Source organism: Narcine bancroftii, chromosome 1, assembly GCF_036971445.1.
Source record: "Narcine bancroftii isolate sNarBan1 chromosome 1, sNarBan1.hap1, whole genome shotgun sequence".
NCBI lineage: Eukaryota > Metazoa > Chordata > Chondrichthyes > Torpediniformes > Narcinidae > Narcine > Narcine bancroftii.
The window spans coordinates 414,074,373-414,101,360 of NC_091469.1; the positions used below are offsets into that span (position 1 = coordinate 414,074,373).

General features: G+C 40.2%; 1 protein-coding gene across 8 annotated transcripts in view; it reads left to right on the forward strand.

The window, feature by feature from the left end:
• Positions 1 to 26,988, forward strand: part of LOC138751556 (retinoic acid receptor beta) — a 942,630-nt gene that overhangs the window by 171,445 nt on the left and 744,197 nt on the right. For 7 of the 8 annotated variants that reach the window (XM_069913985.1, XM_069913986.1, XM_069913984.1 and 4 more), the window contains exon 3: positions 4,221 to 4,262. The gene's annotated coding sequence lies outside the window, so the exon portion shown is untranslated. The remainder of the gene's footprint in view (positions 1 to 4,220; positions 4,263 to 26,988) is intronic. The other variant, XM_069913983.1, reaches the window with a different exon arrangement.

Consider the following 26,988-nt stretch of genomic DNA (forward strand, 5'->3'; position numbering starts at 1 on the left):
CTTGGTTTAGAGTGGCTCCCAGAGCCACATCGGATGCATCCGTTTCTAGTTGAAATGAGATCGACTCGTCTATGGACCCCATGGTAGCTTTAACGATATGGTCCCTAATGTCCCTGAATGCTCTGGTGGCTGCTGGGCACAGTGGGAGAACTGAGGCTTTTATAAGTGGGTGGGCCCTGTCGGCGTAGTTGGGGACCTATTGGGCGTAGTAAGCGAACAGTCCCAAACACCTTTTTAGTGCCTTCAGCATGTGTGGCACTGGAAGGTCTAGGAGAGTGGGTCTGGACTGATTTCCCGTTCTGCACTATGTAGCCCAGGATTGGCAACTTCCTGGCGCTAAAGACGCATTTGTCCCTGTTGTATGTTAGGTTCCTTTCCTCGGCTGCCTGGAAGAAATGTTTTAAATTCGTGTCATGAATTGTCTCCTGAGTGTGGCCACAGATTGTCATGTTGTCTAAGTAGGGGAACACCGTTTTCAGTTGGAACTTATCTACTATACGATCCATTTCTCTCTGAAACAGGGACACTCCACTGGTGACACTGAAGGGGAGTTGCAGAAATTGATTCAGCCTGCCGTCTGTCTCAAATGCCGTGTAAATGCGATCGCTGTTTCTAATGGGCAGTTGATGGTATGCTGCCTTCAGGTCTATGGTGGAGAACACCTTATACTGTTCAATGTTGTTGACCATGTCTGCTCTGCGTGGCAGTGGGTAGGCATCTAGTTATGTAAATTTGTTGATTGTCTGGCTGCAATCCACTACTATGCGTAGTTTTTCTCCTGACTTTACTACAACCACTTGGGCTCTCCAGGGGCTGGTGCTCTGGTCTATGATGCCCTCCTGTAGTAGCCTGCGGACCTCTGTCCTAATGAAGGCTCTGTCCCTCGGTCCCTCCTGCTCTTTGTGGCTACTGGTGTGCATTCTGGGGTCAGGTGTGTGAACAGCGGAGGGGGTTCTATGTTCAGGACAGACATGCTGCAGTGTTGTTTCTTAGTAAGGCGTAGTGGGGGGTGAGGCCCGTTGTGCACTATTGTAATGCTTTTTAACTGGCACTGAAAATCTTAACCCCAATAGTACCGGGGCACAGAGGTGAGGGAGTACTAGTAATTTGAACCCTTCGTATTTTGTGCCCTGGATTTCTAGAGTAACCCTGCAAAACTGTTTTACCTCAGCTGCAAGGCTGCTGGCTGCTAATAGGATCCGGTGCTCACTCGGGCATGTGGGGAGGGCAAGGCAGTTGACTAACCCCTGGTCAATAAAACTTTCAATGCTTCCACTATCTATCAAGCAATTTACCCTCACATCATTAATTTTGATGCACACAGTGGCATTAGATAAATTGTGTGGACTCGCCTGATTCATGCATAGGGAAGCAAGTCTGGCGTGTTCTTCATGTACTTCCATCCGATAGTACTCGGCATCATATTCATCTCCTGAAGACTGTGTCCTCTGTTCTGTAGCATTTGTCCAAGATGGCCGGCTGCACATGGCATTCTTCTTCTTCTATTTGTCTGTGGAGAAAGAAGATCTTTCCCACCTCTCATTAGCATGAGAATGAGCCTTGGCTGTGGCCTTGGGGCTTCTGCAGACTTTTGCATAATGTCCACGTTTTCCACAGTTGGAACAGACATTTTCTCTGGCAGGGCAGAGGGTTCTGGGGTGCTTTCTTTGTCCACAGAAAAAGCACTTGGGACCCTCAAGGTGCTGCTGCTGCTGCTGTGAATTCCTGTGAGGCAACGTACTTTTCTTTTCGTGGGGCTAGAGAGTCCAGCAGTGTGACGTTTGTCCCAGCCCCAGGATCCTGTGAGTACTCCTCCAATTCTTTCCTGGTGCTTTCTAAAGCTTCCGCAACAATTCTGTCCCTAATAAGGTCCTCCGCATACTCCTGAGTTGATACTGCTTTAAAGTTGCAGCCTCTCTGCTAGGTCTTTCAGAGAGAGTATAAAGTCTCTGGCAGACTCCCCTACTTGTTGTGACCTTGTCATGAGCCTGCACCGGGAATGGAGTTCACTATGCCCCGTACTCTAATGCCTCTGTAAAGTGCTCATTGCCTCTTGGTAGGACCTGGCACCCTGTATAAGGGAGTAAGGGTGGTCTCCCAGCTGCGCTAACAGCAGCATCAATAGCTCTTTATCCGATGCCTCAGCGCAATTACCCTCCACGTAATTCAGAAGGCATCTCTGCCAGTGGCCGAAGTGCGTGCCGGCTCCGGGATTTCTGGGGTCGAGCTCCAGCCTGTCTGGTCACAGCACATGGCTAAGCCGCAGTCTCTGGTCCCTTAGGTAATGTGGGGACATCCACATGGTCTCTTGGTCTAGGTGTAGCAAGGGTGGACCCTGGGGTAGTGGGAGCTGCTAGTATAGCCTCTGTGGGGGTTTGTGTCTGCTGGAGGAGTAACCTGGGTGCTTGGGGCTGTTGGCTGAGTCTCTGGCTTTGGGACGTTTGCAGCGGGCTTAAGGGAGGATCCCAGCGGTAGCGTCAGGTCTCCATGGTACTGGGGAAACTGCTGCTGGAGGAATGACGGTAGTGGTGTCTGCTTTCCCTGGCTCTGGAGTGGTCGGGAATTCTGCATATATGTGGTGATCGGGAGCACGACTTGTGGAGATCCTTCCACCCGCGCTTGTAGTAGGCCCCTTTCTGATCGGACCGGGGTTTAGGGTTGGTGGCACCTGTACTGATAAACCTATGGGCAGACAGGGCTCTTGGCCATTTCTTACCTGCCCTATCGTACTTCTGCGGTCTTCCCCATATTCCACCACGATTCCAGTACAGCAGTCCCTTACCGTCTCTGTCCTTGGATGCACGTGCGTGCTGGTCGTCCCCGGATTCTATTCCTCAGGAAGGGTCTCCGGGAGGTCAGGAATGCACGTTGGAGCAGAAGCAGCTTCCATCCTAGTAGTTATGATATTAGTTTATTAAATTGTACTGACAATAACCATACCAGCAGTGCGAGTATAAGATAGCTTTAATAAACTAATATGTACACTAAGAGGTCTTGTCTGTCTGCAAGACGAACCTGGAAGGCTAGACTGTAGCTCTGGACTGCTTTATATACAAGGTCACCAGAATGACCCCTGGTGACCTAGTGGTGTAATTACATATCACCACAGGTAAAACATTAGAAAATGCTGTTGATCAATGAGACCTTAAAGTCCTTGCACACAGGCCACTGAAAACTAACATGCAGGTGAAGGAAGTAATTTGGAAAGCAAATGATATGTTAACCTTCTTGTGCAGGAAGATTTTATTTCAGAGACATGGTGAAAACACACCTGGAATATTATGCACCATTTGCTTATTCATGTCAGGTATATTTGCTAAACAGAAAGATTACAGCAGACCAGTCCCTGGGATTGTGGGTCTATCATCCAGAGAGACGAGTAGGCCTGTCTATTAGAAGAATGTGTTCCAGTATAGAAGGAAAGAGGATATTTCCCCTGGCTGAAGTCACACTCTCAAAATAAGGGATTGAGCATTTAGGACTTGATGAGGAAGAAGTTCTTCATTCAAATGGAAATTAATCTTTGGTATTCTCTCCCCTGAGGGCTATGGACCCACAGCCATTGATTGCATTCCAAACAGAGATTAATAGATTTCTGAATAATAAAGGAATTGAGGGCATATAGAGAAGGAACAAACTTGAAGATCCAAATAATATACTTATGCTCTTAGTTGTTAAGTTGTTATGTTCTTAGTATCTAAAATAAATTTCATCTCTATTATTGTAAAGCTAGATGCTTGTGTTGCAGAGTTTGACTGTGGTGTATTTTAGATTTTGCAAAAATCTGACAACCTAATGAATATTTCTTTTTGTCTGCTGATATCAAAGGACTGACCAAGGGTGGATTAGTAGTAGTTTTGAAAGAGGACCTCCCATGGTTTTCCTCTTGAGTCTACAGTTGCACAGTACTGTGACACGAAATTGACCTGTTGAATTATTACACTACTGAAGGGTATTGTCTGAATCATTGCCTTCATTGTAACTTAGCAGGATTTTACTGTGAACTTCAGCTGTGCTGTATACACTGGTGACTACAAGGGAATAGGTACTTTGCTGTGTTTGCTTTTCCTGGAGTGAAAACTGAGATGTTTCAATTTAGTAGACTAATAAATATTACAGGGAAATGTTGCTTTCCAATGTATAATGTTGCTGATGTGCAGTGCCAGCTGAACGGCTGGATAAATTCGCTACAAAGTAATGAACTTCACTTTCTGTTTCAGATGGAGAACAAAATGCTGCCTTGAGTAAGTAAATGGTTGCTGGTAAGTTTTAATACATGTATGTTTACACAGGAAGTGCATTTCAAGTTGAGAAGATTGCTTGGCTGCTAGCATTTATAGTGTACAGCTTAATCAAGTATAAAATGGTGCCTTTTATTTCCAGAAACTTTTTATAGTCTGTTTCCATGGCAATCATTTAAAATGTTTCCCAATGTGTAATGTTCATTTCAGTATTGATCGATAAAATACTTCTTGAGTTTCCAAGTGTGCAGATTTTTAATTCACAGTAATTTTGCATTTTGATTGATTGAAGACAACTGTGTCATCAAGAATTCATAACATATTATTTAAGAATATCAATGAATATTTCAATAAACTGATTAGCAGCCAGCATCACACCATGGGATATCATGCCATTCATTTGCACGATATTTCATTTTAAATACTGTAATATTTTCAAACATCAGCGAAGAACAGTTAGTAAATTTAGATATATAATCATCAAAAGATAACACTGGGATAGAAAAAACCCTGAAGGACTTGCAAAGCAAATTGACAATAAATTTAAAATGAGTGAATAATGGAGTAACTGGAGAGACAAGATCATAAAATCGCAATTTTTTTAGTTTATTGCTACAGCTGTTCAGCTGAAATATTTGGATCTTCACACATTCTGGAATGTGTGAAAATCCAAATTAACAGCACTCAGTATGTAATGCAATATTATGGTTTGAGGGAGGTTCCCATGAAATAATGATAGATCAAATAAATTCTTATTTCTGTTTTTACCTTTGTACCAGATGGTGCTGTTCATTAAGTGGAAGGAATCTGTAGTTATTCAGCAGGAGCATAGGGAGATGAATATTTTTGCAGGTATAAAATATTGTCAAAGGCTTCAGCTGGTAATGGAAATTTAAACTCCAGAAGACACATCTCAGATCTAATCCTGTTTCCCAATGTCTGATCCATCCTTTGGCAAAACTTGTGAAACAATTCCCATCTTGGCTGCTGGAACTTGAAATTTTCCCAGTTCTTAAGTAATAGTTCTTCAGCCTTGGTGAATTTTCAGTTGTTATTAGAAGCTCAACGTTGATACAAATCATAATTTATTAAATATTGCTTGAGATTAAATGGATGTAGTGGCAAAATGACCCACTTGAATCATTCTTGAACGTCGAGGCTGATGAATGCCACAAAGGAACACATTGGAGTGGGAAGCCAATGATGTTGACATTGTCAAATTGGATAATGTTTAATATAATGCTTTACAAAAATTATTAGGCTTTTCTCCAATGTCAAAAGTTTGGTGCTGATTCCCTCAAAGTAGGATGCATTGGATCGGCTTGAAAGCAGACAGGAATTTGCAGCTAGCACAAGCCACATTACTCATTGGCTGTAGAAAGTGTCTGGCATCATTTAAAGCTCATCTGCATGACTGCATGCACCTCCTAAATTAGAAATTCACTGCAGCTATGATGTAGAACAACTCTAAGGGTGGAGAATAACTGAATAAAGTTTCTTGTATGGAGACAGGAATGGGTCCAATATGAAAGTAAGATGCACATATCTGCAGGGGAGAAAGTGGCCTTCCCCACAAGGGAAGCAAAGACAATGGAGGAGAGAGCAGTGGAATTGACACCATCCCAAGATGTGAAAGATAAACAATCTCTCATTTCTTGCCATTGAATGCCAATGTCACCAACAGCACCATTAGCTTCAGACATATCTCAATGCATTAGATTCTGATTATCTATCAACAATCTCTCTCAATCAGAACAAATGCACAATGTTTAAACAACTTATTGTGATGGATTATATTATATTTTATATTGTATATAGATATATATTTTTAAGGAGAGATATTATTTAAAATTCCAGAGCTCTGCTCAAGCCAGACAGTCCAGCTCCGAGTGCCTTTGCAAAAACTTTGAAGAATATCTATAGAGACTTCACAAGTAGGTGTTAATTGGACTCAGAAGATGGGGTCCGGTGCCACAATCTGTCTGAATGCAATTTGCTGTTCTAAGAAGGTCATGTGGTTTTGCAAGTAGAGAGAGAGAGGAGACCAAACAGGCTTTCTCTAAGAGAGAGAGAGAGAGAGAGAGAGAGAGAAAGAACTGGCAAGCTGGCAGTTTGTTTAAAACCCCATTTTGAAGGCAGGTTGTGAGTTCTGAGTTCAACCTATTGAAACAACCCATGTGGTCCTTACAAGGGAAATGGCTGGCTAGAGTGTTTCAGCTGAAATAAGGGAAACAAAAAGGAACTCTGTGGTGACCTGCAGAAGAAGAGGTTATCATTTGGAAAACCCTGATGGGGCAAGTTTCTTCGGCATATTGGAGGGAATCAGTTTGCGTGTGTCCAACAAGCAACAAACCTCTCTCTGAAACCAATGAGAACCTTCCTGAGCAGCAACCAATTACTTTCAAACACCAGAGCTTGGTGAAGATTTATAAATGTTAAATTCTGTGCACAGTATAAGAATTGCCTGATACTAGTGAACTTGGAGGAGTGAGAAGTGAAGTTAGAGTTTGAATCAAAGAACTTTTCTGAACTTATACACTTTACATACACATGTGCTGAGAATTGGAAAGGAGTTAAGTTAGGTTAAGTTAAATTAATAGTAATAAATTAAAGTTTGATCCTGTTTTTATGTTTAAAGAAAATTAAAAATGACTTTGTTTAAGTAACCATTTGTCTTGGTAAATTTCTATTGCTGCTGGGTTTTGGGGTCCTCTGGGCCTGTAACATTATGTCATTGGTGTTCTGTGATTAGTAAAGGATTGCTTAAGATGGTATGTGAATGGAAACAAAAAGTTTGAAACCACTGTTTTAATTGTACCTCATTGACTCGTTATGTGCAGGGTTTCATAACTCCAAAGGAAATGGCCCAATGATAATTTTTCTCAAGCGAAATATTTCAGTAACAATTGGGTCACAACCTCCCCATCCCACCCACATACCACCTTAAGCAATCCCTTATTAATCACAGACCACTTATGGCATAGGGAATACTTAAAGTGGTATGTGAGTGGAAAGAAAGAGGTTGAAAATCACTGCTCTAGTGGGACAAAAGTGTGATGCAGAAACACTAAAAGATAACAGAAAGAATGGTTCAAGTAAAAGTGTGGCACTAGGACAACAAAATTTAGTGTTTGTTTTTGTTCAAACTCACTTACATGGCTGTAATTTGAAATGTATTGAATTTATAAAGGATTTTATAAAAATAGTTTTTTGCCATCATTCATAGCAATTGGATTCTTAATTTACATATTTGTTAATTATGTGCAAATTATAGACAGAGGTAGCACACTGAAATGTCCTGATTACCTGATTTCATGTCTCTTATAACCATTGTTCAGTGTTCATCTGTTCTTGCTGCAGTGGTTTCTGTTAATCTAGTATATCCTCTCTTTCTGGATATAAACATATGGAACACTCTGTCCAAATACAAATTTATGAAAATTATTTATGATGCCTGTCTGCCTAAAGTCAAACTGTCAGTTTTTTAAAACATGCTACTGTGGAAAAGTTTCTTCTTTGTCCAGTGCAGTAGACCAAGCTCTTGAAGGATAAAAATGGCTTTGTGAGTACCACTTTTGTGTACTTCAGATGCCATTGGGGATCCCAGAATGGTGTCCACAACACATACGCTTCCTCCTTTGGATGAAGTCCTCTCTGAATCTCACAGTTAAGTGTGCCTTCTGCACCAGAAAAAAAGCCATGCAACCATTCACAATCCATCCCCATTCCACATCACAGAACCTCACAGACACAATTTAAAGCAATCGACCATTACTTGCAGAACAGTTGCTTGTTTTTCCTTACCTGCTGTTGATTCCAAAGGTGTTTTGTGATGCTACAATGCTTTTCAAGTTGCAGGGGGCATGCAGATATGTCTTTTGATGATGCATTTTCTGCTGACAAAATTTCTGCACAAGCCTGACCTATACATTGACCACTTTGCTCAGGAAGATGGGTTCATTATCCTGTGTCCAAGCTTAGCTGGGAGAATGCAACCCATGTACAGACTAATTTTTCTTGTCATTATTCCCTAAACATTAGAGCAATAACAGCTATTTACATAGCATTTTCATTGTATTAGGTATTATGAGTAATCTTGAGATGATTTAAAGCACAGTTATGTTCTGATAGCTCCACTGGCCGCCCTGTGAAAGCTCCAATGGCCGCGCACTGACAGCCCCGCCAGCTGCCCTGCGACAACCTTGCCGGCTGCCCTGTGACAGCTCCACCGGCTGTGCACTGAGACCCCTGCTTACCACTCTGTGACAGCTCCACCGGCCGTCCTGTGAAATATATCCACACTGATATTAAAACTACCAGACTGTGTGCCCGGTTGAGCGGGTTGAACATTCACAACGGAGCCAAGTCAATTCCAAGTCAACTCGACTGGGCTCTAATACAACCCAGGGAGTTGATTTTTACCTCCCCACCCCCCTGCCTGGTTGGTAGCTTTCACACTGGCAGGTGACCCACTAAATACCCACTAAATTTCCCAGTTCAACCCACATTCAGTAGCAGTGTGAAAGGAGCTATTATACAGAGAAGACAAGGAGAGTGTACACTGGATATCCCTCTTCTACTTCTGAGACTTGTGAGGAATTTAGCTGTTTGCAATTCAGTTTCTGTGTCAGAAACTATAATGCTTTTTCTGCTTTCACCAAACTTACCTTCTCTCATGCAAGGTTACAATTCAGCAATTAAAATTATTACAAAATATTGTTTTTTGTATTTTTTATCTTGTTCTCTTTGTAACAATTTAATTATACTTAAAGTATATTCCTGTGTTTTACATATCTGGGAAACTGCAGCAATAAGATTTCCATTGGATCTGTACATTGTATTTGTATATATGATAGCAAACTCTCACACATTTATTCATTCATTTGTTTAATCATTAAAATAAAGATTCAACATGAATTTTTACATCAAATTTGGCCATTTTATCTAAGGATGTCAAATGGTCACCACTTGCCTTTTCTAGTGATTGATCAGTGCTCTGCTGCCCCAATGTTGTGGAGGTTGGCTGATTGAGTGAAGGAGCTGCAGATGGTTGGACAGGACAGCCATGAGAATCTCTTGTCTGGAAGGTCTAGCTGTATACCTAAAGTAGGCTTCACTTGTCTTGGAAAAGGTCCAACAAAAAAAAAAATCAGCAGTGTGATTCCAGGAGGAGAGATTTGTCTTTTGAGGAGAGGTTGAATAGAATTCATCCATTCCTCAGGTCCACAATCAGGCTAGAACTTGCCAATTTAAATGGGAGTAGGATTATGGCATGTCAATCAATATTGACTTGGAGTGGCCAATGGAAAAGAAAATAAGATAGAATGAAAAATGTGCCATCAAATCCCTGTCATCTGTATCACGCTGTAGACAACTCCGCCACTTGTTCCTCCCTGTCACAATCCTTATTATTTTTATCTTTAAATTTAGACATACAATATGGTAACAGGCCCTTTTGCCCAAGACGCCCAATTACACCCAATTGACCTACAGTGGGAGGAAACCGGAGCACCTGGAGGAAGCCCACGTGGACACGGGGAGAATATACAAATTCCTTAGAGACAGTGCTGGATTTGAATCTGAGTTGCTGGCTCTGTAACAGTGTGTTCTAGCTGCTATGCTAACTGTGCCACCCTTTTATGAAATCGTTTATAAATCTTATACTATGGATAGCAATGGAATCTGGAAAGATGCGGAAGGAGGCATGTATGAATGTTAAGAAAAGAATGTTTTCCGGCACTGTATTTGGCCGGTCACTGTTGCTGGGGGTACTGACTCCAGCTGAAGGAGTTGAGTATGCAGAAGGAGTTGAGTGTGCAGGAAAAAGCTGATGTCAGAAATCAAAATGAGGGCTGATATTCAAGAAATGGTGAGAAATATTAGTGTTACAAGATGCAAAGGTCACCATAGTTACCTTATAAACTGAAACAAAAACACTTACCAGGGATAAGATAAGATAGCAGCAACTGGGTTTACATTTCCCAGAAAGGGAAATGAAAGCAATTACAGATAAACTCTGATAGGTGTTGGTGATGTTGGACTATCTGATTTTGTGTATTATAAGATGTTAACTTGTAAAACACCAATACACTTATTTAACTATATTTTACATCTTGCTCTCAATGTAACCAAGACCAAGGAGCTTATTGTAGATTTTGGGAAGGTGGTGGGGTGGGGGGGAGGAGCATATACTTGACTGCATAGATAGAATAGAGGTGGAAAGGATTGGTACGTTCAAGTTCCTGGGACTCTATATTGGAAATCCTCTCCTGGAGCTAACAAACACACATTAAAGCAACTGTGAAGAAGACAGACCGCTGACTCTACTTCTTCAGGGATTTGGCATGTTGTTGAATACTCTATCAAACGTGCGCTATGGAAAATATACTGACTGGTTGCATCACAGCCTGGTTTGGTAATTCATTTAGCCAGGAACCAAGTCTCCAGCAGAAAGTAGCAAACACAGCCAGATGCATCACATGCTTTGATCTCACATAACTTGATGTCTACGTGAAGCTTGGCCTCAAGAAGGCAGCCAATATCACATCTCCCATTACCCTCAGATTGTAACCTGTTTTCACTGCTACCTTTGGGTAGAAGGTTCAGAAGCCTGAATAACAATCTCAAGGCTCAAGTATAGTTTCTTTCTAACAGCTATCAGGCCCTTGAACCACAAAAAGGCTCGTCTCCACTATGTAAACTTGAATATTTATTTATTTCGTATTTATTATATTTATTATCTCATTTTAATTTCATTTAATGTATACTGTTGTGGTTTTTTTTTACAATGTTTGGCTGCTGCTGAATTTTGGTAAGAATTTTGGTGCATTGTACAATGTCAGCCATTCTCAATGGGAGCCATCTGCTCACCACCTGCTCCCCCCCGCCCCCCCCCCCGCCACACCCCCCGTTCGGGGGCCACAGCTCTTTTAAACGGGGCAGGGTCTGAAATCATGAAACATTTTTTAATGATTTTTATGTTGTCAGTGGGAGAGAAATATGGAAGAAACCATCTAAACTTGACTGCTTCAGACCAAAGGGGACCCATAAGCTTTGAGCAGAATCCTATGGGGGCCATAGCCAAGAAAGGATAAAAATGGCTGATATATATGACAATAAACTCATATTATAATCATGTTATCCAGTGGTATAATAAATTACCCTAGTGAGGGTAAAGGGGGCAGGGAACAAAATCTGGTGAGTTTCAGCTGAAGACCAGTCCACATTCTGGATCCCTGCTTTAGTAGGTCCATGAATAATGAGGAGTTAGGATACTAATGAGTGAGTCAGATGCCAAATCATTTTGATTTCCAATCCTTCAGATACCAGATTATCTGAGTTTTACCATAAATGGCCAGACAAATTGACAAAAGCAAAATTCATGTTGATCAGGTCCACAATATCTAGGTCTATAATAGGAAAAGATTAACACAAATGTTGTTACAAACACATGATCTTAAAAATTACAGGTCTGTTTGTATTGAAATGGAAGTTCTAGTTCATTGCCAGCTGCCTTGATGTTTAAAAATAACTTTCTTAGATCTTTAAAAAAACTCAACATTTAATTTTCTTAGATTATTATTACAAAGAATACTTTCTGTGCCTTGCGCTCCTTATGTTTGTTCATTGTTCAGTTTTTGATGCTTAAAACTTGGAAATACTCTCCTCCAGTCACATGAATATTTTGTTTATTGAGCAGTTGGGTTTCTTTATGATTTTTTAAGAGATAAATTGTGGAATTGAGAGAACAGAGGTATAGTATCAGACAGAGAATAAAAGATACCAGAATCTTCATGCAATGATTTCAGGGACGATGATGCTTTTTTTTCCCAAAATATACCATGAAATTAATTATAGCTGTGAGCAAGGCAACTTGTGTATTCTTGGATTGATGGCACAGGAATGAAAGATTAATTTCAAAGATTCAAGCACCAAGGGCAACATTTATCCACTTAACAAAATTTATGCGAATTGCAAACTGGAGATCCATCAGGGACTGACACAGGTTTAGAAACAGAACAATTCAACAAAAAAAATCAGTAGCTCTTTGCTCGAGGCTTTCCTGCATTGAAAATAAACTATTATCATATCATTGCACAGACATTTAGGATTGATTTGAAGTGAAAATATTTAAGATGAGACCTTGCTTTATTTCTAAAGCAGTCAGCTGTGCATTATGACAGAAAAATGAGAGAATTAAGAATAATTTCATGAGATAATTCTTCATTCCAAACATTGTTATGATTATTCTTGTTTCATTTAATGGCCGCAGAGAGGTCTAAATTGCACATTACAGAGGAACAGTTGGTGACAACAGTATTGGCGCCATCTCCCCTAATATCAGAGGCTTTGGAATTGTTTGGATACAACTGATTACTTAGCATTGTCAGATAAAAATGTAGTTGTGCATTGCTAGTGCCCCCAAATGATGGAGAGGTTGGTCTGAAGAAATACAAAATAGATTGGAGGGTGGAATTGTTATTTAATTCTGACTGTGCAATTTACAGTGATTTAATGTAAAAAAAAACACTCCATCATTGGTTGTGCCCCTCAGAATGAAAAGCAGTTTGTATCAGTAGACAACTTATGACCCAATATCTGAATGGTCACATATTTTAAGATAAAATTATACCTAGGAACTATTGGCTACACCTTGCATGTGACTAAAAATATAATTATATTTAGTACATTTTTACTCTTGAGCTTTGTTAAAATCTGGAATTGTGCAGAGGTGAAATTTTATTTAAGCAACTCGGATGCTGTGAATCTGCATCAAGTTCCGAAATATCTGAACCCTGCAGTTTTTAACCACAAGAGGGCTCCTGTAACAAGAAGTGTTAAGTCTTGCACCAGTTCCTAACTTTTCCTTTCAGAACAGTGAAGCCATTGAAATAAATACTATCTGTTCAATTCAGTATTCATTACCATCTCGATTTATTTGTGTAGATATAATTTAAGTGTATGTTCTATGCTCACTTTGAACTGAAAGCCAACAGGGAGGTGATATCCACATCAATTACTACAAGAAATTTTACACCTTTTGCTGAATTCAGGGCAGCTTCCAGAGGATGAACCCATGGAAAATGACTAGTCCAGATGGAGTCTTCAGACATCCTGAAAGCCTGCATAGTTGAACTGAGGGTCACATTTACAGACATCTTTAATCTCTCCTTACAACAGGCTAAAGACCTAAAGGCCACCATCATGCCAGTACCAAAGAAAATATAATGGCCCCTCTGCAACTGGATCTTGATTTCATAACAAACTGGACTTGGTGAAGAAGAGTAATAACATCTTCTCCACAATCACATTTAACACCGGTGCTCCTCAAGGATGTGAACTCAGTCCTTTCCTATACTTCCTTTACAGCCTGGACTGTACAACTATACTGTTCCAACTCCATCTTCAACAAGACCATATCAAAGGCCAGGTATCAAATGATGATGCGTTAGAATACAGGAAAGAGATTGAAAGTCTGGTGGCATGGAGCCAAGATAACAACTTCTCTCTCAATATTAATAAGATGAAGGAGATGATCATTGACTTCAGGAGAGAGGGCTGAGTCCTCGTCCCTCCCCACATTAATGACACTGAAGTAAATAGCTTCATTCTTAGGAGTACCTTCTACTTTCTTTAAAGACAAAGGAAGTTTGACACGATCTCCATCCCTCAACAAATTCGACAGATGCTCCATTGAAAGCATACTTGCTGGATGCATCACAACATGGTGGGGGAACTGTTCTGCTCAAGACCAGAAGAAGCTACAGAAGGTAGTGACTGCAGCTCAGAACATAATGCAAGCCCTCCCTCCATGAAATCTATCTACATATCCTGCTGCCTAGAAAATGCAGTCACCATAGTGGAGGACCCATCCCACCCTGGACACACTTTTTCCTCCCTCCCATCAGGGAGAAGGCTTAAGAGTGTAAATATATGTAACACAGACTTAAAGACAATTTCTTCCCTGCAGGCATCAAACTCCTGAATTTTCCCATTAACAATGCTATCATGCGGTCGTTTCTTGCTACTGAGTTTCCTTTTCAGTGTATTCCTATACTCTGTAAATTGTGCTCTTTATACAACTGTGTGCAATGCTAGAGATAACCTTTTGCCTGTTCATAAAATAATCCATCTCCCTGTACGAGGTATTTTGTGACAAATAAACTTAAGCTTTGAAAAGAAGTAGAACACAGAAACAGGCCCCTTTGGTTCTTCTAGTCTGTGCTGAACCATTAATTTTGCTTAGTTCCACTGACCTGCACCCAGCCAATAGCCCTCCACACCTCTCTCATCCATGTACCTGTCCAAATTCTTCTCCAATGTTATAATTGAGCTTAGATTTTCCACTTCCGCTGGCAGCTCATTCCATACTGCCACCACTCTATGTGTGAAGAAGATCCCCCTCATGATCGCCATAAAATTTTATCCTTTCACTCTTAACCCATGTCCTCTGGCTTGTATCTCATCTACCCTCAGTGTAAAAAGCCTATCTACATTTATTCTATCTATCCCCCTCACAATTTTAAATACTTCTATCAAATCTCCCCTCATTCTTCTTCTCTTTTTTCTTTGGCTTGGCTTCGCGGATGAAGATTTATGGAGGGGTAATGTCCACGTCAGCTGCACACTCGTTTGTGGCTGACAAGTCCGATGCGGGACAGGCAGACACGGTTGCAGTGGTTGCAAGGGAAAATTGATCGGTTGGGGTTGGGTGTTGGGTTTTTCCTCCTTTGTCTTTTGACAGTGAGGTGGGCTCTGTGGTCTTCTTCAAAGGAGGTTGCTGCCCATCGAACTGTGAGACGCCAAGATGCACGGTTTGAGGCGATATCAGCCTACTGGTGGTGGTCAATGTTGCAGGCACCAAGAGATTTCTTTAGGCAGTCCTTGTACCTCTTCTTTGGTGCACCTCTGTCTCGGTGGCCAGTGGAGAGCTTGCCATATAACACGATCTTGGGAAGGCGATGGTCCTCCATTATGGAGACATGACCTACCCAGCGCAGTTGGATCTTCAGCAGCGTGGATTCGATGCTGTCGGCCTCTGTCATCTCGAGTACTTCGATGTTGGAGATGAAGTCACTCCAATGAATGTTGAGGATGGAAGCAGAGACAACGCTGGTGGAAGCGTTCTAGGAGCCGTAGGTGATGCCGGTAGAGGGCCCATGATTCGGAGCTGAATAGGAGTGTGGGTATGACAACGGCTCTGTATACGCTAATCTTTGTGAGGTTTTTCAGTTGGTTGTTTTTCCAGACTCTTTTGTGTAGTCTTCCAAAGGCGCTATTTGCCTTGGCGAGTCTGTTGTCTATCTCGTTGTCGATCCTTGCATCTGATGAAATGGTGCAGCCGAGATAGGTAAACTGGTTGACCGTTTTGAGTTTTGTGTGCCCGATGGAGATGTGGGGGGGCTGGTAGTCATGGTGGGGAGGACCCACCTGATGGAGGACCTCAGCATCCGATGAAATGGTGCACATCTCCATCGGGCACACAAAACTCATTCTTCTACACTCCAGGGAAAAAGTCCAAACTTGCTTAATGTTTCCCTGTAACTCAGTTCCTGAACTCTGGGCAACATCCTAGCAAATCTTCTCTGTATTCTTTTTTATCTAATATTGGAGTTTAATGGAAATCTATTAAATATTTACCTCTACCTTCGGATTTCCTGAGGCTTTACAAATCACCAAGTGCATGTTGTCTTGAGTTGAGAATGAGTTTAACTTTAGAAGGGATGCTTCTGGCTCCAGATTTTTTTAAATTAAAAATTATATTTTATTAATATTTTACAGTTGAAAGGTTGAACAATATAATTATGAAATGTGCTATAAGACCAAGAAGATTAAAAAAGTTACAAAAGTGTTCATAAGTAAAAATTCCAAAGCACAATCATGATAATAAGATAGAACATAACAAAGGAAAATTTCAAAACCCCCATCCCCGAAACAAGGTTAAAGATTAACGTTCATAAATCAAAGTGGGACAATGCCTTAACACTCAATCTTAAAGTTATAGTAGTAGTCCATGAATGAACCCCATATGATTTGGAATTTAATATTTGAATCATTGATTGCATATCTATTTTTTTCCTTATTTATATAAGACATAATATCCCTTAGCCTCTGTGTGTGTGTGTGTGTGTGTGTGTGTGTGAAGTTTTATTTTTCCATTTCATCAAAATTGCACGTCTGACTTTCAATGAAGTAAACGGTAAAATGCGGCATTGAATTGAAGTTAGTAATGCATCATCTTCTCAGAAGGTTCCAAAAGGAGCAATTAAAGGGCTAGGTTCCAATTTTAAATTGAGAATCGCTGATAATGTTTAAAAAAAACACTTCTTTCCAAATTTTTTCTAAGTTATGGCAGGTCCAGAACATTAAAGAAGCATCATCTGTTTTACATTTATCACATCAAGGATTGATGTCCTTATAAAAATTAGACAATTTAATTTTAGCCATATGTGCTCTATGAAACACTTTGAATCGCAACAATGTCAAGCACAATGGGACGTAGTGTTAATCAGTTTAAAAATAGAGCCCAAACCTCATTGGACAGTGAAAGGTTCAAATCCTGATCCCAGCCATTCTTGATTTTAATTAATGGGGCTTGTCTTAGATCAGCCAATTTGTCATAATTAAGAGATATTAAGTCTTTTTAGTGAGGTTATAGCCAAAAAATGTATCAAGGGTATTTGCCTCGGGATTCCCAGGAAAATCAGGAATCTGAGATTGAACAAAGTGTCTAATTTGTAAATATCTAACAAAATGAGCTTTAGGTAAGTTACATTTTACAACCATTTGTTCAAAATATGCAAAATTATTGTCAATAAAAATGTCTTTAAAACATTTAATACCAAATCTGTGCCAGTCATTAAAGGCAAAGTCTTGCAAAGAAGGTTGGAAAAGATGATTGGATATAATAACACCTGCAAGGGAAAAGCACTGAAATCCATAAAAACCCTTCTAAATTGTACCCATATTCTCAAATTGTGTTTAATGACTGGATTTTCAGTTAATTTTTATAAAGAAGAGGATAGAGAAGATCCAAGAAGTGCGAAAATGGAAATATTCTTAAGGGAAATTTAATTCATTTATACCCATTTAGGGAGGTCAACTCAGTTATCAAATTGTAATAAAAGGATCAGATTACGTAGATTGACCACCCAGTAATAGAATCTGAAATTAGGAAATGCCAAACCACCATTCTTTTTAGAACTTTATTTAAGCGGTGGCGTTTTCCTTGCCATATATATGTAAGAAGATATAAGTGAATCAAAAAAAAGATTTAGTAATAAAAATTGGTATAGATTGAAAAGATATAAAAATTTAGGTAAAATGCTCATTTTAATAGAGTTAATATAACCAATCATAGAAATAAATAAAGGTGACCATCTCATTAAGGATAATTTAACATATTTAAGTAAAGTAGAAGATTTTTTTTCTTGAAAAGATGTTTATAACTCTTTGTAAATGTAATACTGAGAGAAGGACATTGACCTCTCACAATCTTAAAAGAAAAATTAAAATAACTTGGTGTAAAGGTTAAAACCTTGTGTTTTTGATTTGTGAATTTTATGCCTATCCCTTTAAGAAAAGTATTATTTGTAGTGTTACCATAGTGACTATGACATCATATGACATAATATCCAAGCGGACCAAGAGCCTGGAGTTATTCTTCAAAGAATTATGAAGTGAATGTAAGCTTGAGATACTTTTCTTTGAATTCACCTTAATTCATTTTATTTTGTCTTAATTTCATCTATTTCTTGTATCTGTTTAAAGTTGAATATCATTATGACTTTAATTATAGCCGAATGCTTTGTTTATTCATCCTTATGAAAATCTTAATGGAAAGTTATGCAAAATGTTTATCCATTTTTATCAATGAATTGTCTACTTAAAGTTGCAACTAAAAAGTTTGGTTTATTGGATTAATAAGATAGTAATTTGGAATATCGTCGTTCAGATCTCTTTGAATATAACATGTTTTGAAATTGGGAAGTACTAGAACTTGGAAGGTGTTTTTCTATACTTGATATAGGAGCATTTAAAGGTAAAAGTTCACTTTTATGCAGATTCAACTTGTACCCTGAAAAATGGCTAAATTGATATAGCAAGGATAGTAAGAATGGTAATAAAGTATCTGGATTAGATTTCCAGGCCAAACATTTTGGCAGTTTCCGCAAAACAGGACATCAAGCGCTGAAGAGCTGGCTGAGGTCTTCCATCAGCCAGCTCCCCACCATGACTACCAGCCCTCCCACATCTCCATCGGGCACACAAAACTCAAAACGGTCAACCAGTTTACCCTAACCCTAACCCTAACCCTATCCCTAACCCTAACCCTAACCCTAACCCTGATTAATTAAATTCAAAGTAGCAGATTTAGGGGATGAACGATCTAGGACAAGATCTAATCAACACTTAAAGCCTCCACCCAACACCAGTGAGTAAAGACTCAAATCTGGTGGGGGTAAGAAAAACAAACTTTCAAAGCATTCTGCATCATCAATATTGGGGCATTTACATTAGCAAAAACTACCATTTTATTATGTAGTTTGCCTGTAACAATAATGTATCTACTATTTTTATCTGATATAATATTATGGTGTACAAAGGGAATATTCTGATTGACTAAAATAGAGATTCCCCTAGCTTTAGCATTAAAAGAAGAATGAAAACATTGCCCATTCCACTTTGACATAAGACAGGAATAATCACAATTTAGGATACAAGTTTCTTGCAAAAAGATAATCTCAGCTTTCAGATGTTTGACATGAGCAAACACTCACCTGCATTTAATAGGATTGTATAAACCTTTGATATTCCAAGAGATAACTTTGATAAGATTAATCATAATTTTTAATTAATGTTATGAGAAGAATCAGGAACATTCCGTCACCAACCTCCAAGCACTTGAATCCATGCAATAACACGGTTTACACAAAACTTGAAGACATAACAATCCTTGCAAATTGAACACTTTAAACCCAAATGACCACTCTCCCTCCCAAACACCCCAACTCTGAAAGTTGCCATATAGAACGGCAATAGGCTCAAAAAATGCATTTTAAACCTCTTCCGCTTCTGCTGAAGATTCTAAATATAGCTTCTTATTTTAAAAGTATAATTATTAATAATTTTTTCAGTCAATGAAAACTTTACAAAAGAACACAACCAAACTGAAAGAAAGAATTTATAATAAAGATACACAAGGCATGTTCATCCTTGATAAATTCCCTTTTCCATGGTCAGAAATAAAGAAACAAATATACATTAATGGTTAAATTCACAAACATCGCTAAGCAACAAGCATTCAAAATAAAACAAAAAAAAACAGAGAATATAAAGACCAACACACATTCTTTATTTAACTTTGCAGGCTCAGTAGAGCAAATATCCAAAACCTATACATGATTAATTTTAAGGTTTCCCGCATATAATATAAACTATGCGTGTGTGCATTATCATTAGTGTCAACCTTATTTTCCCACTATCATATAATAAACTAAGCGCAAAACATCTACAACACTACTGGCACTATTGATAAAGAAGTAACAAAAGTATGAAATTAAAATCAATATTAATAAGGTAAAATTAATATAATCGACTTAAATCTTTAATGCAAAAAAAAACAATTAAAATAAAACAGAAAAAAAATAGAGAAAACACAAACTTACTAAACTATAAACCAAACAAGAACATTATCCCATCCATTAACAAAAAAAGAAGAAAAGAACCAAACTTCACCCAATCAAAGCAAAATGAAAAACTTCAGCCGTCAAATAATAGTTCATGTGAGACTTGATGTTGAGGGAGACTCATTCAAGACTCTATGTGCCTCTTTCTCCAAGTTCAAAAGCTTCTTGTTGACCATCAGTAGGCAAGCTGGATATAGGAGAGCGGACTTGAATCCTTTTTATACAGCTCAGACATGACATCTTTATATTTTCTGTGCAGATTCATAACTTCAAGGTGAAAGTCTTCCACAAGTCTAACCTTTTGCCCTGATAGTAAAGATTTCTCCTTTGATGAGCCTCACGAATTACACAATCCTTTACTTGATATTGGTGAAACCAGAGAATAAATAAATGCCGGTGGTGTCCCGAAGCAGGCTTGGGAGCCAAGGAATGATGTACTGTCAAGCTCAGGCTTAGTGGAAAAGAACTCCTTTCCAAAAACTTCCAAAAGTTGATCTGAAAAAAAGTTAGTCAGTTGGCAGTTTCGATATCTTCAGCTAAGCCCAAGATTTGTATATTTTGATGCCTGCTTCTGCTCTCCAAATCAACAACTTTCGAAGCTAATTTGAAATTGTTGGCAGACAGTTCAGAACAAAAAACCTCTCATTTGTCCACCGATTATTAACTGTGTTTAAGCCTTCCTCCACAGATTGCTGATATCGACTGCAAAACTTTTTTGAGTGTAGATTTAATTTCCTGTTGACTCTCTTTTACAATTTCAGTTATTTCCCATGTGTGTCTGTTCAGAAGGTCAGAAATAGAGTCCATAGTCAGAGTGGCTGTCTCTTCCTCCTTTTTGCCATTTTTTCCAGCTTTAGCACTTCTTGTCGTCATTTTGAAATAATCAGCAAAATGTTAATTAATAAAGGGGCAAAAGTATAAATCACTTTGGTTGAAAAGTTAAACGTGAATGAATGGAAATTTTTTTAAAAAAGGACAGGAGCACCTAACTACTGCTGCTAATCCATACAGTAGTCAGCCGTAAGTCCAGTTTTATTTTTTTGGTGATCTCTAGCACTGTTTCAGTAAAAGAACATTGGCACAATATTTTGCTCCCAGATAGAAGTGAAAATTCTTTGGAGTTTTTGGAGTAAGCTTAATGATTTGAAGTCAAAGAAATAACTAGTTTTGTGAAGTCTCTATTCCTTCAGATGTTTGAAAGCATTATTAGATTCAGGAGTTTTATCAATGAGGGAATGACATTTGATTGTGTATAAAGTGTATAAAGTGAACTTGATTTACAACTTGCTGACTTTCTTCCATACTGCAAATGCCATGACTGTAACGCTCAGTTTCATAATGAGCAAAGCAATAAGTAATTTGATTTGAAAATCAAGTGTTGTATGGTCTCGCTGTTGGTATCAGTGGACCAGATAGTTGTGGCCTGCTTTAAATTATGTTTAATATATTTTAAAGCAAATGTTAAAAATAAATCTGTGTGGTTATGAAATGAAATTATGAATTAAAACAGGTCAAGCAAGTTCATGGTATTCATATCCTGTTTGAAACTGATACAGCCAGTTTTAATAAAGCCAGAGTAGATCTTATTCACTCACATTAGCTGAGAATCATTGTTTTTAATCTTGATCCACAAGACTGGAGAGGAGAGGGAGTTGTTATATTGACAGCTCTGTTGTTAATGAACCCCTATCTGGGAGGACAGGACAAAAAGTCCTAGGCAGATATCCATTCAGCTGTTATTGAAAATAAAAAAAAATTGCAGATGCTGGAAATCTGAAATAAAAACAGAAATTGCTGGAAACTCTCAGCACATCAGGCAGCATCTATGGCAGGGGTATCAAACTCAAATTCACGGAGGGCCAAAATTAAAAACTTGGACTAAGTCGAGGGCCGAACTAAATATTTATTGAAAATTTTCAACAACATCTGCATGTTTTCTCTTCTTTCAACATATGTAATGTTAAACTTTTTCTTATTAAAATACATTTTTAACAATAGTTTTGGTTAAACTCTTTCCAGAAGAAGCATTAACAAATGAGAAATAAAATATAAAATAATGTTTGCTGTAAAACCAGACTTCTTTTCATCTCCTTCACCTTCTGGAGCTTTTGCTTCTCGTTCAGATCCTTATACCCGTCCTGGTGTTTCGTTTCATAGTGTCGTCGTATGTTATATTCTTTAACTACAGACACGCTGGCTCCACACACAAGACAAACAGGTTTGTCTTTTAAAATGATGAACATTAAGCCTGCCTCCCACCTGTCTTGAAAGGTCCTGTTTTCTGTCTTTCGTTTGGCCATTTTTCGTAAGGGGTTTATTACATGTGAGTTCGGCGACAGGTCGCAGATGCTAATGAAAGTAAAGAGAGGAGGTGGGGGCGATTAGCGGGCTGGCGGGCTGGCACCAACACATTTGCAAAGCATTCTGGGATTTGTAGTATTAGCTGTGCATGCGCTATACTGGCACGGTGGCCAGCGGGCCAGCTCTAATACATATTTGATATGATCTTGCGGGCCAAATATAATTATATCACGGGCCAAATTTGACCCGCAGGCCTGAGTTTGACATGTGTGATCTATGGGAAGTGAAACTGAGATAAAGTGTTAAGTTTCATGAGAACTGGAAGCAGGAATAAGACAGTTGACTTTAATTTCACATATAATGGCAAGTAGAATAGATAGGGGAAAGGGATAATATGTGATATATTGAGGCTCATGCTGTCTTGCCAGCAGCTGCAATTGTTTTGATTTTCATCAGTGAAAATATCTCTGAATTCCTATGTAGCATTTATTAATTAGCTAACAACAACAATGGAGAAAAGATTATCCCGTCATTATTACATTTGTCTGCATATGGTATCTTAATTCTGGATAACAATGATGAGGCTTTCAAAAGAACATCATTTTTATTTTAGAGATATTTACAAATTAGACACTTTGTTCAATCTCAGATTCCTGATTTTCCTGGGAATCTTCAGGCAAATATCCTCGATACATTTTTTGAACTACAACCTCCCTATAAAGGCTTAATATCTCTTAATTATGACAAATTGGCTGGTCTAAGACAAGCCCCTTTAATTAAAATCAAGAATGCCTGGGGGCAGGATTTGAACCTTTAACTGTCCAACGAGGTTTGGGCTCTATTTTTAAATTGATTAACAATATCAATAAAAATATTTTTTTAAAAAGAAAGAGGTAACAGGTCCTTCTGGCCCACGTGTCAGCACCACCCAAATGCACCCATCTGACCAATTCATTTACTAATCCTGTACATCTGGATTGTGGATTGAAACCAGAACACCTGGAGGAAACTCATTCAGACACAGGGAGAACATACAAACTCCTTACAGACAGCACCAGATTCAAGCGTGGGTCACTGGCATTGTAATAGTGTTGTGCTAAACACTACACTAATCATGTTAAAGCATTTTAAATTTTTTTATTTTTAAAATTTAAACATACAGCTTGGTTACAGGCCATTTCGGCCCACGAGCCCATGCCATCCAATTTCACCCAAATGGCCTACCACCCCTGTATGTTTCAAACGGTGGGAGGAAACCAGAGTCCCTGGGGAAAACCCCTTAAAGACAGCAAGGGATTCAAACCCCGGTCCTGATTGCTGGTGCTGTAACAGCGTTGCACTAACTGCTATACTAATCCTGCTGCCCCAACATCCTGAAAGGGATGTGTGCGGTGGAATATAAATTTCTTAATTTTCCTGCCTTTAGTTCATCCAAGAAGTCAAGTTATTGGACAACTCAGATTGAGAACTTGAAGAAGTCCACCTGGATGTTGCCTGCTGACACCTCCGTCTGCAGATGATGTAGCAAGAGGCAATGTAATGTTGGGAATAAAGTCTAAGGAGGGTTTTAATAAGGGGTCGTAAGGGTGTAGAGATTTGAAAGATAATTGTGTTGGAATGAGAAAAGTCACCTCATGGGATTCTCTGCTGATGAGATAGGGAAAAATAGAGCAAAGGAAAGTCCAAAGAGCATAAATGATATTGGGGATGTTACAATTAAACTGCTTAAATTTATGAGAAGTAGAGTGAAAAAGATAAGGAATAAGGTGAGAATCAGTTCCATGTTACATAATATAGTTTCCAGGGTTAGAAAATGGTCTATCTACTGGACTTTGCTAATGCAAACCAAAAAAACTCTAGTACAAATACCTTTAAAAATGGTGCAATTGTGTACATTTCCAATCATATCACTGTCATACTTGGCACAGGCTTATTATCTTTGAATTAACTTATTTAAGGAATAGCTCATACACCTGGCAGGCTCATTTGCAAGTCTTTTCACCTGATTAACTTGTATGCAAATTCTTTAATTTCCTATCAATCAGCCAGCAAGAAATCACAACAGAAGCCGCAATCACAGATATTTCTCAGTACTTTTAAAATTTTCTAATTAATGTTATGTTCAATATTTTCTTCACAACTGGATAGAAAGAAAAAAAACACTCAAAATAAAACTGAAGAGACAGGACAGGACATTTTCCATTTGAATTGCATAATGATGTCTGATTAGGCAGCAAATACACCATTTTTAACAAAAAACATGAAAGTTATAACATTTACAATGGAACATGTTCTCAGGACTACTCATTCTCACTGATTGGATCAGATCACATCAGTCATGGAATAATACCCCTGTAGGGCACTACCAGTTGCCCAATAATTGCAAAGACAAAGACTGAGGGGAACGATAGGCTTTATTGTACATAAGACTTGAGCTGGCCCAGATCCAAGCTAGGGAAGTGCAGAGAAGGGAGAGGTGGCTCGACCTTTAAGGCCCAGGCCATAAGGGGAGGAGTCCAGGGGAGAGTGTCAGCCCGTGCCTTTACCGGCCAATGACTATATACAATCCATACATTTACATTCACCCCTCTTTTTAAACAGAACCACCCCCCACCTCTTTTCCAAGGTGGGACCCACAGACAAAACAAAAAAAATAGTCTAACTAGAGGTTCAGTCGCACCGGTGACTTTCTCCTTCTGCGGGACCGATGGGGGCAGGCGTGTCTGTGCTCTGTTGTTCAGGAGGGGAGGCTGTCCCGGGGTGGCGGGGGGGGGGGGGGGAAACAGTCTGCGTCGGGGTGCTGATTGAGGGCTCCTGGGAGGAAGGGGGGTTCGATGTCTCCTGGGGGATTGACTTGGAGAGGAGAGCCGGGCGGCTAGGCCTCGTATTGTGCTCCCGTGTGGGGTGGTCTGCTCCGTTGTATGGTCATTGGCGGGCAGGGCAGTTACGGGATCTCTGGCCCATGCCAGGTCTCGGATAGGCACAGTGTCCTCATGACCATCGGGGTATCTCACAAACGCGTGTTGCGGGTTGGCGTGTATGAGGTGTGCCACTTTGACCAGTGGATCCATCTTATGGCCCCTCGCGTGTCTCGTAGTAGGACCGGCCCTGGAGTTGCCAGCCAAGGAGGAATGGAAGAACCATTCACCGATCTCCTAGGGAAAGCAAGCAAGTGTTCATGCGGGGTGGTGTTAGTTGCGGTGCACAGGAGCACTTCGGGCAAAATGTCCTACCAGCGGAACACTGGCATGTTTTTGGACCTAAGGGCCAGGAGCATTGCCTTCCAGACGGTGACGTTCTCCCTTTCCACCTGGCCATTACCCCTGGGGTTATAGCTGGTGGTCCTGCTGGTGGCTATGGCTCTGGCCAGGAAGTACTGTTGCAGGTCCTCACTCATGAACGAGGACCCCCGATCGCTGTGGATATAATTGGGGTACCTGAACAGGGTGAAGATGCTGCACAGCACCTTGATTACTGTCGCTGAGGTCATATCCGGGCAGGGAATAGCAAAGGGGAACCTGGAGAACTTGTCCACCACCGTCAGGAAGTAGGCATTCCTATTTGCGGTGGGAAGGGGGCCCTTGAAATTGACACTGAGCCATTCAAAAGGGCGTGTGGCCTTGATGAGATGTGCCTTTTCAGGTCGGTAGAACTGCGGCTTACATTCCGCGCAGATCTGGTTGCGTCTGGACATGGACCTAATGTCCTCAATGGAGTACGGAAGGTTCCGAGTCTTGATAAAGTGGTCCGACCTTGTGACTTTGGGGTGGCACAGATTGTCGTGGAGGGCCTGGAGGCGGTCAAGATGTGCGCTGGGGGATCAATGAGTTTACCTGGTTGGTACAAAATGTCATAATTATAGGTGGAGAGCTCAATCCTCCACCTAAGAATTTTGTCATTTTTGATTTTACCCCGCCGTTTAGCATTAAACATGAAGGCCACAGCCCTCTGGTCTGTCAGCAGGGTAAACTGTTTATCGGCCAGGTAATGTCGCCAGTGGCGCACCACCTCAATGATCGCTTGTGCCTCCTTCTCGACCGATGAGTGCCGTACCTTGGGACCATGCAGGGTGTGGGAGAAAAATGCTACTGGCCTGCCTGTCTGGTTAAGAGGGTGGCTAGTATGAAATCAGAGGCATCGCTCTCCACCTGAAATAGGATGGACTCGTCCACGGCGTGCATCGTGGCCTTCACGATGTCCCCTAGGATCTGATAGAATGCAGCTTGGGCTTCTGCCAATCACGGGAAGGTTGTGGACTTAATCAGGGGATTATCGGTGTAATTGGGCACCCATTGTGCATAATAGAAAAATAGCCCCAAGCACCTCTTTAGCGCCTTTAGGGTGTTTGGGACTGGGACGTCAAGTCGAGAGACTTGACCGTATGTAAGAACTTTGCGAGGTCCACGTCGTGGTCCTGCTGGTCATGGCTGGATATGGTGACATTGTCAAGGTATGTGAACGTCGTTGTCAGCTAATGCTCCTCCACCATCTGATCCATAATCCTCTGAAAAGCAGAGACACCATTAGTAACACTGAAAGGCACCCACAGGAAGTTAAAAAGTTTGCCGTCGGCCTCAAAACCCGTGTAGAGCCAGTTGCTCAGGCAAAGGGGTAGTTGATGATAAGTCGACTTGAGGTCAATGGTGGAAAAGTCTATTGTTGACTAAGTTGGCTTTCTGGGGTAGAGGGTACGCATCCAACTGGGTGAAGTGGTTGATGGTTTGACTGTAGTCAATCACCATCTGGGGCTTGCCTGC